We start from the raw sequence: 17310 nt of genomic DNA, 5'->3' as shown, positions 1-17310 counted from the left end.
CCTATTGAATTCACCATGATACTTAGATTCCGTTCCTTAAAATGTTGCTATATATTGAAAAGCAGACTCATACTAGCATGTAGCATTGGGAACTCACTGAATTCGCCTAGAAATACTGATTCCATTCGTGAAAATTTTATTTTATCCCGAACAGTCCACTTATTACCTCTGCGCCAATACGGAAGTAATTGAATTCACCATGTTACTCAGATTCGGTTCACCAAATTTTGATAAATCTTTAAAAGTACACATATTACAAGAGCAGGCTACTGGGAACAAACTGAATTCACAAAGAAACAGTGTTTCACTCCGTTAAAACGTTGCTCTATCTTGAATAACAAGCTTATTACATGCGAATCCTATTGGGAACCTATTGGATTCACCATGATACTTAGATTCCGTTCCTTAAAATGTTGCTATATATAGAAAGACACACTCATACAAGCATGTCCCATTGGGAACGCACTGAATTCGCCTAGAAATTTTGATTCCATTCGTGAAAATTTTTCTATATCCCGAATAGTCTATTTATTACTACTGCGGCCTATTGGGCACTAACCGAATTCTCCACGTTATTGAGATTCGGCTCAGGAAATTTTTTTTATTAACTTGAGTATTTCTTATATATATTTCAAGTGTTATTCCCTTTCCCGGTTTCTGGGCAAACATCCCCCTCCCTCCTCCACTTCCTTATGGGTGTTCCCCTCCGAACCCTCCCCCCATTGCCACCTTCCCCCCATAGTCTAGTTCACTGGGGGTTCATACTTAGCAGGACTCAGGGCTTCCCCTTCCACTGGTGCTCTTACTAGGATATTCATTGCTACCTATGGGGTCAGAGTCCAGGGTCAGTCCATGTATAGTATTTAGGTACTGACTTAGTCCCTGGAAGCTCTGGTTGCTTGACATTGTTGTACTTTTGGGATCTCGTGTCCCTTCAAGCTCTTCCAGTTCTTTCTCTGATTCCTTCAACGGGGGACTTATTCTCAGTTCAGTGGTTTGCTGCTGGCATTCGCCTCTGTATTTCCTGTATTCTGGCTGTGTCTCTCAGGAGCGATCTACATCCGGCTCCTGTCGGTCTGCACTTCTTTGCTTCATCCATCTTGTCTAATTGGGTGGCTGTATATGTATGGGGCACATGTGGGGCAGGTTCTGAATGGGTGTTCCTTCAGTCTCTGTTTTAATCTTTGCCTCTCCTTCCCTGCCAAGGGTATTCTTTTCCTCATTTAAAGAAGGAGTGAAGCATTCATATATTGATCATCCGTCTTGAGTTTCGTTTGTTCTAGGGATCTAGGGTAATTCAAGCATTTGGGCTAAAAGCCACTTATCAATGAGTGCATACCACGTATATCTTTCTGTGATTGGGTTAAGGAAATTTTGATAAATCTTTAAAAGTACACATATTACAAGATCATGCTACTGGGAACTAACTGAATTCACAAGGATACAGTGTTTCAGTCGTTAAAACGTTGCTCTATCTTTAATAACAAGCTTATTACATGCGAATCCTATTGGGAACCTACTGAATTCACCATGATACTTAGATCCCGTTCCTTAAAATGTTGCTATATATAGAAAAGCACACTCATACAAGCATATCCCATTGGAAACTCACTGAGTTAGCCTAGAAATTTTGATTCCATTCATGAAAATTTTTCTATATTCTGAACAGTCCACTTATTACTACTGCGGCCTATTGAGAAGAAACCGAAATCACTAAGTTACTGAGATTCGGCTCACCAAATTTTGATAAATCTTTAAAAGTACACATATTACAAGAGCCTGCTACTGGAAACTAACTGATTCACAATGAAACTGTGTTTCAGTTCGTTAAAACGTTGCTCCATCTTGAATAAAAAGCTTATTACATGCGAATCCTATTGGGAAACAACTGAATTCACCATGATACTTACATTGCGTTCCTTAAAATGTTGCTATATATTGAAAAGCACACTCATACAAGCATGTCCCATCGGGAACTCACTGAATTCGCTAGAAATTTTGAATCCATTCTCGAAATTTTTCTATATCTCGAATACTCCACTTATTACCTCTGTGGCCTATTGGGAACTAATTGAATTCACCAAGTTACTGAAATTTCGCTCAACAAATTTTGATAAATCTTTAAAAGTACACATATTACAAGAGCCTGCTACTGGGTACTAACTGAATTCACAAAGAAACAGTGTTTCAGTAGGTTAAAACTTTGCTCTATCTTGAATAACAAGCTTATTACATGGGAATAATATTGGGAACCAGCTGAATTCACCATGATACTTAGATTCCGTTAATTAAAATGTTGCTATATAGTGAAAAGCACACTCACATAAGCATGTCCCATTGGGAACTCACTGAATTTGCCTGGAAATTTTGATTCCATTCGTGAAAATTGTTTTATATCCCAAACAGTCCACTTATTACTACTGCGGCCTATGGGAACTAACAGAATTCAACAAGTTATTCTGATTCGGCCCAGGAAAATTTGATAAATCTTTAAAAGTACACATATTACAAGAGCCTGCTACTGGGAACTAACTGAATTCACAAAGGAACAGTGCTTCCTTTCGTCAAAACGTTGCTCTATCTTGAATAAAAAGCTTATTATACGTGTATCCTACTGGGAACCTACTGAATTCACCATGATACTTAGATTCCGTTCCTTAAAATGTTGCTATATATTGAAAAGCACGCTCATACAAGCGTGTCCCATTGGGAGCTCACTGAATTTGCTGAGAAATTCTGATTCCATTCATGAAAATTTGCTATATCCTGAACAGTCCACTTATTACGACTGCGCTCTATTGGGAACTAACTGAATTCACCAAGTTACTGAGATTTTGGTCACCAAATTTTGATAAATCTTTAAAAGTACACATATTACAAGAGCCTGCTACTGGGAACTAACCGAATTCACAAAGAAACAGTGTTTCAGTTCGTTAAAACTTTGCTCTATCTTGATAACAAGCTTATTACATGCCAATCCTATTGGGTACCTACTGAATTCACCATGATACTTAGATTCCGTTCCTTAAAATGTTGCTATATATTGAAAAGCACACTCATGCAAGCATGTCCTATTGGGAAATCACTGAATACGTCTAGAAATTTTGATTCCATTCGTGAAATTTTTCTTTATCCCGAATAGTCTATTTATTACTTCTGCGGCATATTGGGAACTAACCGAATTCTCCACGTTATTCAGATTCGGCTCACCCAATTTTGATAAATCTTTAAAAGTACACATATTACAAGATCCTGCTACTGGGAACTAACTGAATTTACAGGGATACAGTGTTTCAGTCGTTAAAACGTTACTCTATCTTGAATAACAAGCTTATTACATGCGAATCCTTTTGGGAACCTACTGAATTCACAATGATACTTAGATTCCGTTCCTTAAAATGTTGCTATATATTGAAAAGCACACTCATACAAGCATGTCCCATTGGGAACTCACTGAATTCGCCTAGAAATTTTGATTCCATTTGTGAAAATTTTCTATACCCCGAACAGTCCTCTTATTACTACTGCGGTCTATTGGGAACTAACTGAATTCACCAAGTTACTGAGATTTGGGTCACCAAATTTTGTTAAATCTTTAAAAGTACACATATTACAAGAACCTGCTACTGGGAACTAATGGAATTCACAAAGAAACCGTGTTTCACTTCGTTAAAACGTTGCTCAATCTTGACAACAAGCTTATTACATGTGAATCCTATTGGTTACCTATTGAATTCACCATGATACTTAGATTCCGTTCCTTAAAATGTTGCTATATATTGAAAAGCAGACTCCTACTAGCATGTAGCATTGGGAACTCACTTAATTCGCCTAGAAATACTATTCCATTCGTGAAAATTTTATTATATCCCGAACAGTCCACTTATTAACTCTGCGCCAATACGGAACTAATTGAATTCACCAAGTTACTGAAATTCGGCTCACCAAATTTTGGTAAATCTTTAAAAGTACACATATTACAAGAGCCTGCTACTGGGAACTAACTGAATTCACAAAGAAACAGTGTTTCAGTTCGTTAAAACGTTGCTCTATCTTGAATAAAAAGCTTATTACATGCAAATCCTATTGGGAACCTACTGAATTCACCATGATACATAGATTCTGTTCCTTAAAATGTTGCTATATATTGAAAAGCACACTCATACAAGCATGTCCCATTTGGAAATCACTGAATTCGTCTAGAAATTCTGATTCCATTCATGAAAATTTTTCTATATTCCGAACAGTCCACTTATTACTACTGCGGCCTATTGGGAACTAACCGAATTCACCATGTTACTCAGATTCGGCTCACCAAATTTTGATAAATCTTTAAAAGTACACATATTACAAGAGCAGGCTAATGGGAACTAACTGAATTCACAAAGAAACAGTGTTTCACTCCGTTAAAACTTTGCTCTATCTTGAATAACAAGCTTATTACATGCGAATCCTATTGGGAACCTATTGAATTCACCATGATACTTAGATTCCGTTCCTTAAAATGTTGCTATATATTGAAAAGCACACTCACATAAGCATGTCCCATTGGGAACTCACTGAATTTGCCAGGAAATTTTGATTCCATTCGTGAAAATTTTTTTATATCCCAAACAGTCCACTTATTACTACTGCGGCCTATGGGAACTAACCGAATTCAACAAGTTATTCTGATTCGGCCCAGGAAAATTTGATAAATCTTTAAAAGTACACATATTACAAGAGCCTGCTACTGGGAACTAACTGAATTCACAAAGGAACAGTGCTTCCTTTCATCAAAACGTTGCTCTATCTTGAATAACAAGCTTATTATACGTGTATCCTACTGGGAACCTACTGAATTCACCATTATACTTAGATTCCGTTCCTTAAAATGTTGCTATATATTGAAAAACACACTCATACAAGCGTGTCCCATTGGGAGCTCACTGAATTCGCCGAGAATTTCTGATTCCATTCATGAAAATTTGCTATATCCTGAACAGTCCACTTATTACGACTGCGCTCTATTGGGAACTAACTGAATTCACCAAGTTACTGAGATTTTGGTCACCAAATTTTGATAAATCTTTAAAAGTACACATATTACAAGAGCCTGCTACTGGGAACTAACCGAATTCACAAAGAAACAGTGTTTCAGTTCGTTAAAACTTTGCTCTATCTTGATAACAAGCTTATTACGTGCCAATCCTATAGGGTACCTACTGAATTCACCATGATACTTAGATTCCGTTCCTTAAAATGTTGCTATATATTGAAAAGCACACTCATGCAAGCATGTCCTATTGGGAAGTCACTGAATTCATCTAGAAATTTTGATTCCATTCGTGAAAATTTTTCTTTATCCCGAATAGTCTATTTATTATTTCTGCGGCATATTGGGAACTAACCGAATTCTCCACGTTATTCAGATTCGGCTCACCAAATTTTGATAAATCTTTAAAAGTACACATATTACAAGATCCTGCTACTGGGAACTAACTGAATTCACAGGGATACAGTGTTTCAGTCGTTAAAACGTTACTCTATCTTGAATAACAAGCTTATTACATGCGAATCCTATTGGGAACCTACTGAATTCACAATGATACTTAGATTCCGTTCCTTAAAATGTTGCTATATATTGAAAAGCACACTCATACAAGCATGTCCCATTGGGAACTCACTGAATTCGCCTAGAAATTTTGATTCCATTTGTGAAAATTTTCTATAACCCGAACTGTCCTCTTATTACTACTGCGGTCTATTGGGAACTAACTGAATTCACCAAGTTACTGAGATTTGGGTCACCAAATTTTGTTAAATCTTTAAAAGTACACATATTACAAGAACCTGCTACTGGGAACTAATGGAATTCACAAAGAAACCGTGTTTCAGTTCGTTAAAACGTTGCTCAATCTTGACAACAAGCTTATTACATGTGAATCCTATTGGTTACCTACTGAATTCACAATGATACTTAGATTCCGTTCCTTAAAATGTTGCTATATATTGAAAAGCAGACTCCTACTAGCATGTAGCATTGGGAACTCACTTAATTCGCCTAGAAATACTATTCCATTCGTGAAAATTTTATTATATCCCGAACAGTCCACTTATTAACTCTGCGCCAATACGGAACTAATTGAATTCACCAAGTTACTGAAATTCGGCTCACCAAATTTTGGTAAATCTTTAAAAGTACACATATTACAAGAGCCTGCTACTGGGAACTAACTGAATTCACAAAGAAACAGTGTTTCAGTTCGTTAAAACGTTGCTCTATCTTGAATAAAAAGCTTATTACATGCAAATCCTATTGGGAACCTACTGAATTCACCATGATACATAGATTCTGTTCCTTAAAATGTTGCTATATATTGAAAAGCACACTCATACAAGCATGTCCCATTTGGAAATCACTGAATTCGTCTAGAAATTCTGATTCCATTCATGAAAATTTTTCTATATTCCGAACAGTCCACTTATTACTACTGCGGCCTATTGGGAACTAACCGAATTCACCATGTTACTCAGATTCGGCTCACCAAATTTTGATAAATCTTTAAAAGTACACATATTACAAGAGCAGGCTAATGGGAACTAACTGAATTCACAAAGAAACAGTGTTTCACTCCGTTAAAACTTTGCTCTATCTTGAATAACAAGCTTATTACATGCGAATCCTATTGGGAACCTATTGAATTCACCATGATACTTAGATTCCGTTCCTTAAAATGTTGCTATATATTGAAAAGCACACTCACATAAGCATGTCCCATTGGGAACTCACTGAATTTGCCAGGAAATTTTGATTCCATTCGTGAAAATTTTTTTATATCCCAAACAGTCCACTTATTACTACTGCGGCCTATGGGAACTAACCGAATTCAACAAGTTATTCTGATTCGGCCCAGGAAAATTTGATAAATCTTTAAAAGTACACATATTACAAGAGCCTGCTACTGGGAACTAACTGAATTCACAAAGGAACAGTGCTTCCTTTCATCAAAACGTTGCTCTATCTTGAATAACAAGCTTATTATACGTGTATCCTACTGGGAACCTACTGAATTCACCATTATACTTAGATTCCGTTCCTTAAAATGTTGCTATATATTGAAAAACACACTCATACAAGCGTGTCCCATTGGGAGCTCACTGAATTCGCCGAGAATTTCTGATTCCATTCATGAAAATTTGCTATATCCTGAACAGTCCACTTATTACGACTGCGCTCTATTGGGAACTAACTGAATTCACCAAGTTACTGAGATTTTGGTCACCAAATTTTGATAAATCTTTAAAAGTACACATATTACAAGAGCCTGCTACTGGGAACTAACCGAATTCACAAAGAAACAGTGTTTCAGTTCGTTAAAACTTTGCTCTATCTTGATAACAAGCTTATTACGTGCCAATCCTATAGGGTACCTACTGAATTCACCATGATACTTAGATTCCGTTCCTTAAAATGTTGCTATATATTGAAAAGCACACTCATGCAAGCATGTCCTATTGGGAAGTCACTGAATTCATCTAGAAATTTTGATTCCATTCGTGAAAATTTTTCTTTATCCCGAATAGTCTATTTATTATTTCTGCGGCATATTGGGAACTAACCGAATTCTCCACGTTATTCAGATTCGGCTCACCAAATTTTGATAAATCTTTAAAAGTACACATATTACAAGATCCTGCTACTGGGAACTAACTGAATTCACAGGGATACAGTGTTTCAGTCGTTAAAACGTTACTCTATCTTGAATAACAAGCTTATTACATGCGAATCCTATTGGGAACCTACTGAATTCACAATGATACTTAGATTCCGTTCCTTAAAATGTTGCTATATATTGAAAAGCACACTCATACAAGCATGTCCCATTGGGAACTCACTGAATTCGCCTAGAAATTTTGATTCCATTTGTGAAAATTTTCTATAACCCGAACTGTCCTCTTATTACTACTGCGGTCTATTGGGAACTAACTGAATTCACCAAGTTACTGAGATTTGGGTCACCAAATTTTGTTAAATGTTTAAAAGTACACATATTACAAGAACCTGCTACTGGGAACTAATGGAATTCACAAAGAAACCGTGTTTCAGTTCGTTAAAACGTTGCTCAATCTTGACAACAAGCTTATTACATGTGAATCCTATTGGTTACCTACTGAATTCACAATGATACTTAGATTCCGTTCCTTAAAATGTTGCTATATATTGAAAAGCAGACTCCTACTAGCATGTAGCATTGGGAACTCACTTAATTCGCCTAGAAATACTATTCCATTCGTGAAAATTTTATTATATCCCGAACAGTCCACTTATTAACTCTGCGCCAATACGGAACTAATTGAATTCACCAAGTTACTGAAATTCGGCTCACCAAATTTTGGTAAATCTTTAAAAGTACACATATTACAAGAGCCTGCTACTGGGAACTAACTGAATTCACAAAGAAACAGTGTTTCAGTTCGTTAAAACGTTGCTCTATCTTGAATAAAAAGCTTATTACATGCAAATCCTATTGGGAACCTACTGAATTCACCATGATACATAGATTCTGTTCCTTAAAATGTTGCTATATATTGAAAAGCACACTCATACAAGCATGTCCCATTTGGAAATCACTGAATTCGTCTAGAAATTCTGATTCCATTCATGAAAATTTTTCTATATTCCGAACAGTCCACTTATTACTACTGCGGCCTATTGGGAACTAACCGAATTCACCATGTTACTCAGATTCGGCTCACCAAATTTTGATAAATCTTTAAAAGTACACATATTACAAGAGCAGGCTAATGGGAACTAACTGAATTCACAAAGAAACAGTGTTTCACTCCGTTAAAACTTTGCTCTATCTTGAATAACAAGCTTATTACATGCGAATCCTATTGGGAACCTATTGAATTCACCATGATACTTAGATTCCGTTCCTTAAAATGTTGCTATATATTGAAAAGCACACTCACATAAGCATGTCCCATTGTGAACTCACTGAATTTGCCAGGAAATTTTGATTCCATTCGTGAAAATTTTTTTATATCCCAAACAGTCCACTTATTACTACTGCGGCCTATGGGAACTAACCGAATTCAACAAGTTATTCTGATTCGGCCCAGGAAAATTTGATAAATCTTTAAAAGTACACATATTACAAGAGCCTGCTACTGGGAACTAACTGAATTCACAAAGGAACAGTGCTTCCTTTCATCAAAACGTTGCTCTATCTTGAATAACAAGCTTATTATACGTGTATCCTACTGGGAACCTACTGAATTCACCATTATACTTAGATTCCGTTCCTTAAAATGTTGCTATATATTGAAAAACACACTCATACAAGCGTGTCCCATTGGGAGCTCACTGAATTCGCCGAGAATTTCTGATTCCATTCATGAAAATTTGCTATATCCTGAACAGTCCACTTATTACGACTGCGCTCTATTGGGAACTAACTGAATTCACCAAGTTACTGAGATTTTGGTCACCAAATTTTGATAAATCTTTAAAAGTACACATATTACAAGAGCCTGCTACTGGGAACTAACCGAATTCACAAAGAAACAGTGTTTCAGTTCGTTAAAACTTTGCTCTATCTTGATAACAAGCTTATTACGTGCCAATCCTATAGGGTACCTACTGAATTCACCATGATACTTAGATTCCGTTCCTTAAAATGTTGCTATATATTGAAAAGCACACTCATGCAAGCATGTCCTATTGGGAAGTCACTGAATTCATCTAGAAATTTTGATTCCATTCGTGAAAATTTTTCTTTATCCCGAATAGTCTATTTATTATTTCTGCGGCATATTGGGAACTAACCGAATTCTCCACGTTATTCAGATTCGGCTCACCAAATTTTGATAAATCTTTAAAAGTACACATATTACAAGATCCTGCTACTGGGAACTAACTGAATTCACAGGGATACAGTGTTTCAGTCGTTAAAACGTTACTCTATCTTGAATAACAAGCTTATTACATGCGAATCCTATTGGGAACCTACTGAATTCACAATGATACTTAGATTCCGTTCCTTAAAATGTTGCTATATATTGAAAAGCACACTCATACAAGCATGTCCCATTGGGAACTCACTGAATTCGCCTAGAAATTTTGATTCCATTTGTGAAAATTTTCTATAACCCGAACTGTCCTCTTATTACTACTGCGGTCTATTGGGAACTAACTGAATTCACCAAGTTACTGAGATTTGGGTCACCAAATTTTGTTAAATCTTTAAAAGTACACATATTACAAGAACCTGCTACTGGGAACTAATGGAATTCACAAAGAAACCGTGTTTCAGTTCGTTAAAACGTTGCTCAATCTTGACAACAAGCTTATTACATGTGAATCCTATTGGTTACCTACTGAATTCACAATGATACTTAGATTCCGTTCCTTAAAATGTTGCCATACATTGAAAAGCAGACTCATACTAGCATGTCCCATTGGGAACTCATTGAGTTCGCCTAGAAATACTATTCCATTCGTGAAAATTTTTCTATATCCCGAACAGTCCACTTATTACTACTGCGGCCTACTGGAAACTAACCGATACACCAAGTTACGCAGATTCGACTCAGGAAATTTTGATAAATCTTTAAAAGTACACATATTACAAGAGCCTGCTACTGGGAACTAATTGAATTCACAAAGATACAGTGTTTCAGTTCGTTAAGACGTTGCTCTATCTTGAATAACAAGCTTATCACATGCGAATCCTATTGGAAACCTACTGAATTCACCATGATACTTAGATTCCGTTCCTTAAAATGTTGCTATATACTGAAAAGCACACTCATACAAGCATGTCCCATCGGGAACTCACTGAATTCGCCTAGAAATTTTGATTCCATTCTCGAATATTTTTCTATATCCCGAATAGTCCACTTATTACCTCTGCGGCCTATTGGGAACAAATTGAATACACCAAGTTACTGAAATTCCGCTCACCAAATTTTGGTAAATCTTTAAAAGTACACATATTACAAGAGCCTGCTACTGGGAACTAACTGAATTCACAAAGAAACAGTGTTTCAGTTCGTAAAAACGTTGCTCTATCTTGAATAACAAGTATAATACGTGCGAATCCTATTGGGAACCTACTGAATTCACCGAGATACTTAGATTCCGTTCCTTAAAATGTTGCTATATATTGAAAAGCACACTCATACAAGCATGTCCCATTGAGAACTCACTGAATTCACCATGTTACTGAGATTTGGGTCACCAAATTTTGATAAATCTTTAAAAGTGCACATATTACAAGCGCCTGCTACTGGGAACTATTTGAATTCACAAAGAAACATTGTTTCAGTTCGTTAAAACGTTGCTCTATCTTAATAACAAGCTTATTACATGCGAATCCTATTGGGTACCTACCGAATTCACCATGATACTTAGATTCCGTTCCTTAAAATGTTGCTATATATTGAAAAGCACACTCATACAAGCATGTCCCATTGGGAAATCACTGAATTCGCCTAGAAATTTTGATTCCATTCGTGAAAATTTTTCTATATCCCGAATAGTCTATTTATTACTTCTGCGGTCTATTGGGAACTAACCGAATTCTCCACGTTATTCAGATTCGGCTCACCAAATTTTGATAAATCTTTAAAAGTACACATATTACAAGATCCTGCTACTGGGAACTAACTGAATTCACAAGGATACAGTGTTTCAGTAACTGAATTCACAAGGATACAGTGTTTCAGTCGTTAAAACGTTGCTCTATCTTGAATCACAAGCTTATTACATGCGAATCCTATTGGGAACCTACTGAATTCACAATGATACTTAGATTCCGTTCCTTAAAATGTTGCTATATATTGAAAAGCACACTCATACAAGCATATCCCATTGGGAACTCAATGAATTCGCCTAGAAATTTTGTTTCCATTCGTGAAAACTTTTCTATGCCCCGAACAGTCCACTTATTACTACTGCGGTCTATTGGGACCTAACTGAATTCACCAAGTTACTAGATTTGGGTCACCAGTTTTGATAAATCTTTAAAAGTACATATATTACAAGAGCCTGCTACTGGGAACTAATTGAATTCACAAAGAAACCGTGTTTCAGATCGTTAAAACATTTCTCAATCTTGACAACAAGCTTATTACATGTGAATCCTATTGGGTACCTACTGAATTCACCATGATACTTAGATTCTGTTCCTTAAAATGTTGCTATATATTGAAAAGCAGACTCATACTAGCATATCCCATTGGGAACTCACTGAATTCGCGTAGAAATACTGATTCCATTCGTGAAAATTTTTCTATATCCCGAACAGTCCACTTATTACTACTGCGGCCTACTGGGCACTAACCGAATACACCAAGTTACTCAGATTCGGCTCAGGAAATTTTGATAAATCTTTAAAAGTACACATAATACAAGAGCCTGCTACTGGGAACTAATTGTATTCACAAAGAAACAGTGTTTCAGTGCGTTAAAACGTTGCTCTATCTTGAATAACAAGCTTATTACATGCGAATCCTATTGGGAACCTACTGAATTCACCATGATACTTAGATTCCGTTCCTTAAAATGTTGATATATACTGAAAAGCACACACATACAAGCATCTCCCATCGGGAACTCACTGAATTCACCTAGAAATTTTGATTCCATTCTCGAATATTTTTCTATATCCCGAATAGTCCACTTATTACCTCTGCGTCCTATTGGAAACTAATTGAATTCACCAAGTTACTGAAATTCGGCTCACCAAATTTTGGTAAATCTTTAAAAGTACACATATTACAAGAGCCTGCTACTGGGAACTAACTGAATTCACAAAGAAACAGTGTTACAGTTCGTTAAAACGTTGCTCTATCTTGAATAACAAGTATAATACATGCGAATCCTACTGGGAACCTACAGAATTCACCGAGATACTTAGATTCCGTTCCTTAAAATGTTGCTATATATTGAAAAGCACACTCATACAAGCATGTCCCATTGAGAACTCACTGAATTCACCTAGAAATTTTGATTCCATTCTTGAAAATTTTTCTATATCCCGAAGAGTCCACTTATTACTACTGCGGCCTATTGGGAACTAACCGGATTCACCAATTACTGAGATTCGGCTAACCAAATTTTGGTAAATCTTTAAAAGTACACACATTACAAGAGCCTGCTACTGGGAAATAACTGAATTCACAAAGAAACAGTGTTTCACTCCGTTAAAACGTTGCTCTATCTTGAATAACATGCTTATTACATGCCAATCCTATTTGGAACCTATTGAATTCACAGTGATACTTTGATTCCGTTCCTTAAAATGTTGCTATATATTGAAAAGCACACTCATACAAGCATGTCCCATTTGGAACTCAAAGAATTCGCCTACAAATTTTGATTCCATTCGTGAAAATTTTCTATATCCCGGAACAGTCCACTTATTACTACTGCGGCCTATTGGGAACTAACCGAATTCACCAAGTTACTGAGATCGTCTCACCAAATTTTGTTAAGTTTTTTAAAGTACACATATTACAAGAGCCTGGTACTGTGAACCACGGAATTCACAAAGAAACAGTGTTTCAATTCGTTAAAACATTGCTCTATCTTGAATAACAAGTATAATACATGCGAATCCTATAGGGAACCTACTGAATTCACCATGATACTTAGATTCCGTTCCTTAAAATGTTGCTATATATTGAAAAGCACACTCATACAAGCATGTCACATTGGGAACGCACTGAATTCGCCTAGAAATTTTGATTCCATTCGTGAAAATTTTTCTATATCCCGAATAGTCTATTTATTACTACTGCGGCCTATTGGGCACTAACCGAATTCTCCACGTTATTGAGATTCGGCTCAGGAAATTTTTTTTTATTAACTTGAGTATTTCTTATATATATTTCAAGTGTTATTCCCTTTCCCGGTTTCTGGGCAAACATCCCCCTCCCCCCTCCCCTTCCTTATGGGTGTTCCCCTCCCAACCCTCCCCCCATTGCCGCCCTCCCCCGATAGTCTAGTTCACTGGGGGTTCAGACTTAGCAGGACCCAGGGCTTCCCCTTCCACTGGTGCTCTTACTAGGATATTCATTGCTACCTATGGGGTCAGAGTCCAGGGTCAGTCCATGTATAGTATTTAGGTTGTGACTTAGTCCCTGGAAGCTCTGGTTGCTTGACATTGTTGTACTTTTGGGGTCTCGAGCCCCTTCAAGCTCCTCCAGTTCTTTCTCTGATTCCTTCAACGGGGGACTTATTCTCAGTTCAGTTGTTTGCTGCTGGCATTCGCCTCTGTATTTGCTGTATACTGGCTGTGTCTCTCAGGAGCGATCTACATCCGGCTCCTGTCGGTCTGCACTTCTTTGCTTCATCCATCTTGTCTATTTGGGTGGCTGTATATGTATGGGTCACATGTGGGGCAGGTTCTGAATGGGTGTTCCTTCAGTCTCTGTTTTAATCTTTGCCTCTACCTTCCCTGCCCAGGGTATACTTTTTACTCATTTAAAGAAGGAGTGAAGCATTCACATTTTGATCATCCATCTTGAATTTCCTTTGTTCTAGGGATCTAGGGTAATTCAAGCATTTGGGCTAAAAGCCACTTATCAATGCGTGCATAACATGTATGTCTTTCTGTGATTGGGTTAAGAAAATTTTGATAAATCTTTAAAAGTACACATATTACAAGATCCTGCTACTGGGAACTAACTGAATTCACAAGGATACAGTGTTTCAGTCGTTAAAACGTTGCTCTATCTTTAATAACAAGCTTATTACATGCGAATCCTATTGGGAACCTACTGAATTGACCAGGATACTTAGATTCAGTTCCTTAAAATGTTGCTATATATTGAAAAGCACACGCATACAAGCATGTCCCATTGGGAACTCACTGAATTCGCCTAGAAATTTTGATTCCATTCGTGAAAATTTTTCTATATTCGGAACAGTCCACTTATTACTACTGCGGCCTATTGGGAAGTAAACAAGTTCACTAAGTTACTGAGATTCGGCTCACCAAATTTTGATAAATCTTTAAAAGTACACATATTACAAGAGCCTGCTACTGGGACCTAACTGAATTCACAAAGAAACAGTGTTTCAGTTCGTTAAAACGTTGCTCTATCATGAATAACAAGCTTAATACATCCGAATCCTATTGGGAACCTACTGAATTCACCATGATACTTAGATTCCGTTCCTTAAAATGTTCCTATATATAGAAAAGCACACTCATACAAGCATGTCCCATTGGGAACCCACTGAATTCGTCTAGAAATTCTGATTCCATTCATGAAAATTTTTCTATATTCCGAACAGTCCACTTATTACTACTGCGGCCTATTGGGAACTAACTGAATTCACAAAGTTACTGAGATTTGGGTCACCAAATTTTGATAAATCTTTAAAAGTACACATATTACAAGAGCCTGCTACTGGCAACTAACAGAATTCACAAAGAAACAGTGTTTCAGTTCGTTAAAACGTTGCTCTATCTTGATAACAAGCTTATTACATGCGAATACTATTGGGTACCTACTGAATTCACAATGATACTTAGATTCCGTTCCTTAAAATGTTGCTATATATTGAAAAGCACACTCATACAAGCATGTCCCATTGGGAACTCACTGAATTCGCCTAGAAATTTTGATTCCATTCGTGAAAACTTTTCTATACCCAGAACATTCCACTTATTACTACTGCGGTCTATTGGGAACTAACTGAATTCACCAAGTTACTGAGATTTGGGTCACCAAATTTTGATAAATTTTTAAAAGTACACATATTACAAGAGCCTGCTACTGGGAACTAATTGAATTCAAAAAAGAAACCGTGTTTCAGTTCGTTAAAACGTTGCTCAATCTTGACAACAAGCTTATAACATGTGAATCCTATTGGGTACCTACTGAATTCACCATGATACTTAGATTCCGTTCCTTAAAATGTTGCTATATATTGAAAAGCAGACTCATATTAGCATGTCCCATTGGGAACTCACTGAATTCTCCTAGAAATACTGATTCCATTCGTGAAAATTTTTCTATATTCCGAAAAGTCCAATTATTATTACTGCGGCCTACTGGGCACTAACCGAATACACCAAGTTACTCAGATTCGGCTCAGGAAATTTTGATAAATCTTTAAAAGTACACATATTATAAGAGCCTGCTACTGGGAACTAATTGTATTCACAAAGAAACAGTGTTTCAGTTCGTTAAAACGTTGCTCTATCTTGATAACAAGCTTATTACATGCGAATCCTATTGGGTACCTACTGAATTCACCATGATACTTAGATTCCGTTCCTTAAAATGTTGCTATATATTGAAAAGCAGACTCATACTAGCTTGTACCATTGGGAACTCCCTGAATTCGCCTAGAAATACTGATTCCATTCTTGAAAATTTTTCTATATCCCGAACAGTCCACTTATTACTACTGCGGCCTACTGGGAACTAACCGAATACACCAAGTTACTCAGATTCGGCTCAGGAAATTTTGATAAATCTTTAAAAGTACACATATTACAAGAGCCTGCTACTGGGAATCAATTGAATTCACAAAGAAACAGTGTTTCAGTTCGTTAAAACGTTGCTCTATCTGGAATAACAAGCTTATTACATGCGAATCCTATTGTGAACCTAATGAATTCACCATGATACTTAGATTCCGTTCCTTAAAATGTTGATATATACTGAAAAGCGAACTCATACAAGTATGTCCCATCGGGAACTCACTGAATTCGCCTAGAAATTTTGATTCCATTCTCGAATATTTTTCTGTATCCCGAATAGTCCACTTATTACCTCTGCGGCCTATTGGGAACTAATTGAATTCACCAAGTTACTGAAATTCGGCTCACCATATTTTGGTAAATCTTTAAAAGTACACATATTACAAGAGCCTGCTACTGGGAACTAACTGAATTCACAAAGAAACAGAGTTTCAGTTCGTTAAAACGTTGCTCTATCTTGAATAACAAGTATAATGCATGCGAATCCTACTGGGAACCTACTGAATTCACCGAGATACTTAGATTCCGTTCCTTAAAATGTTGCTATATATTGAAAAGCACACTCATACAAGCATGTCCCATTGAGAACTCACTGAATTCACCTAGATTTTGATTCCATTCGTGAAAATTTTTCTATATCCCGTAGAGTACACTTATTACTACTGCGGCCTATTGGGAACTAACCGAATTCACCAATTACTGAGATTCGGCACACCAAATTTTGATAAATCTTTAAAAGTACACACATTACAAGAGCCTGCTACAGGGAAATAACTGAATTCACAAAGAAACAGTGTTTCACTCCGTTAAAACTTTGCTC

Source organism: Rattus norvegicus, chromosome 10, assembly GCF_021556685.1.
Source record: "Rattus norvegicus strain SHRSP/BbbUtx chromosome 10, alternate assembly SHRSP_T2T, whole genome shotgun sequence".
Lineage (NCBI taxonomy): Eukaryota > Metazoa > Chordata > Mammalia > Rodentia > Muridae > Rattus > Rattus norvegicus.
The sequence above is the reverse complement of the archived record's forward strand: the minus strand, read 5'-3'. Positions refer to the sequence as shown.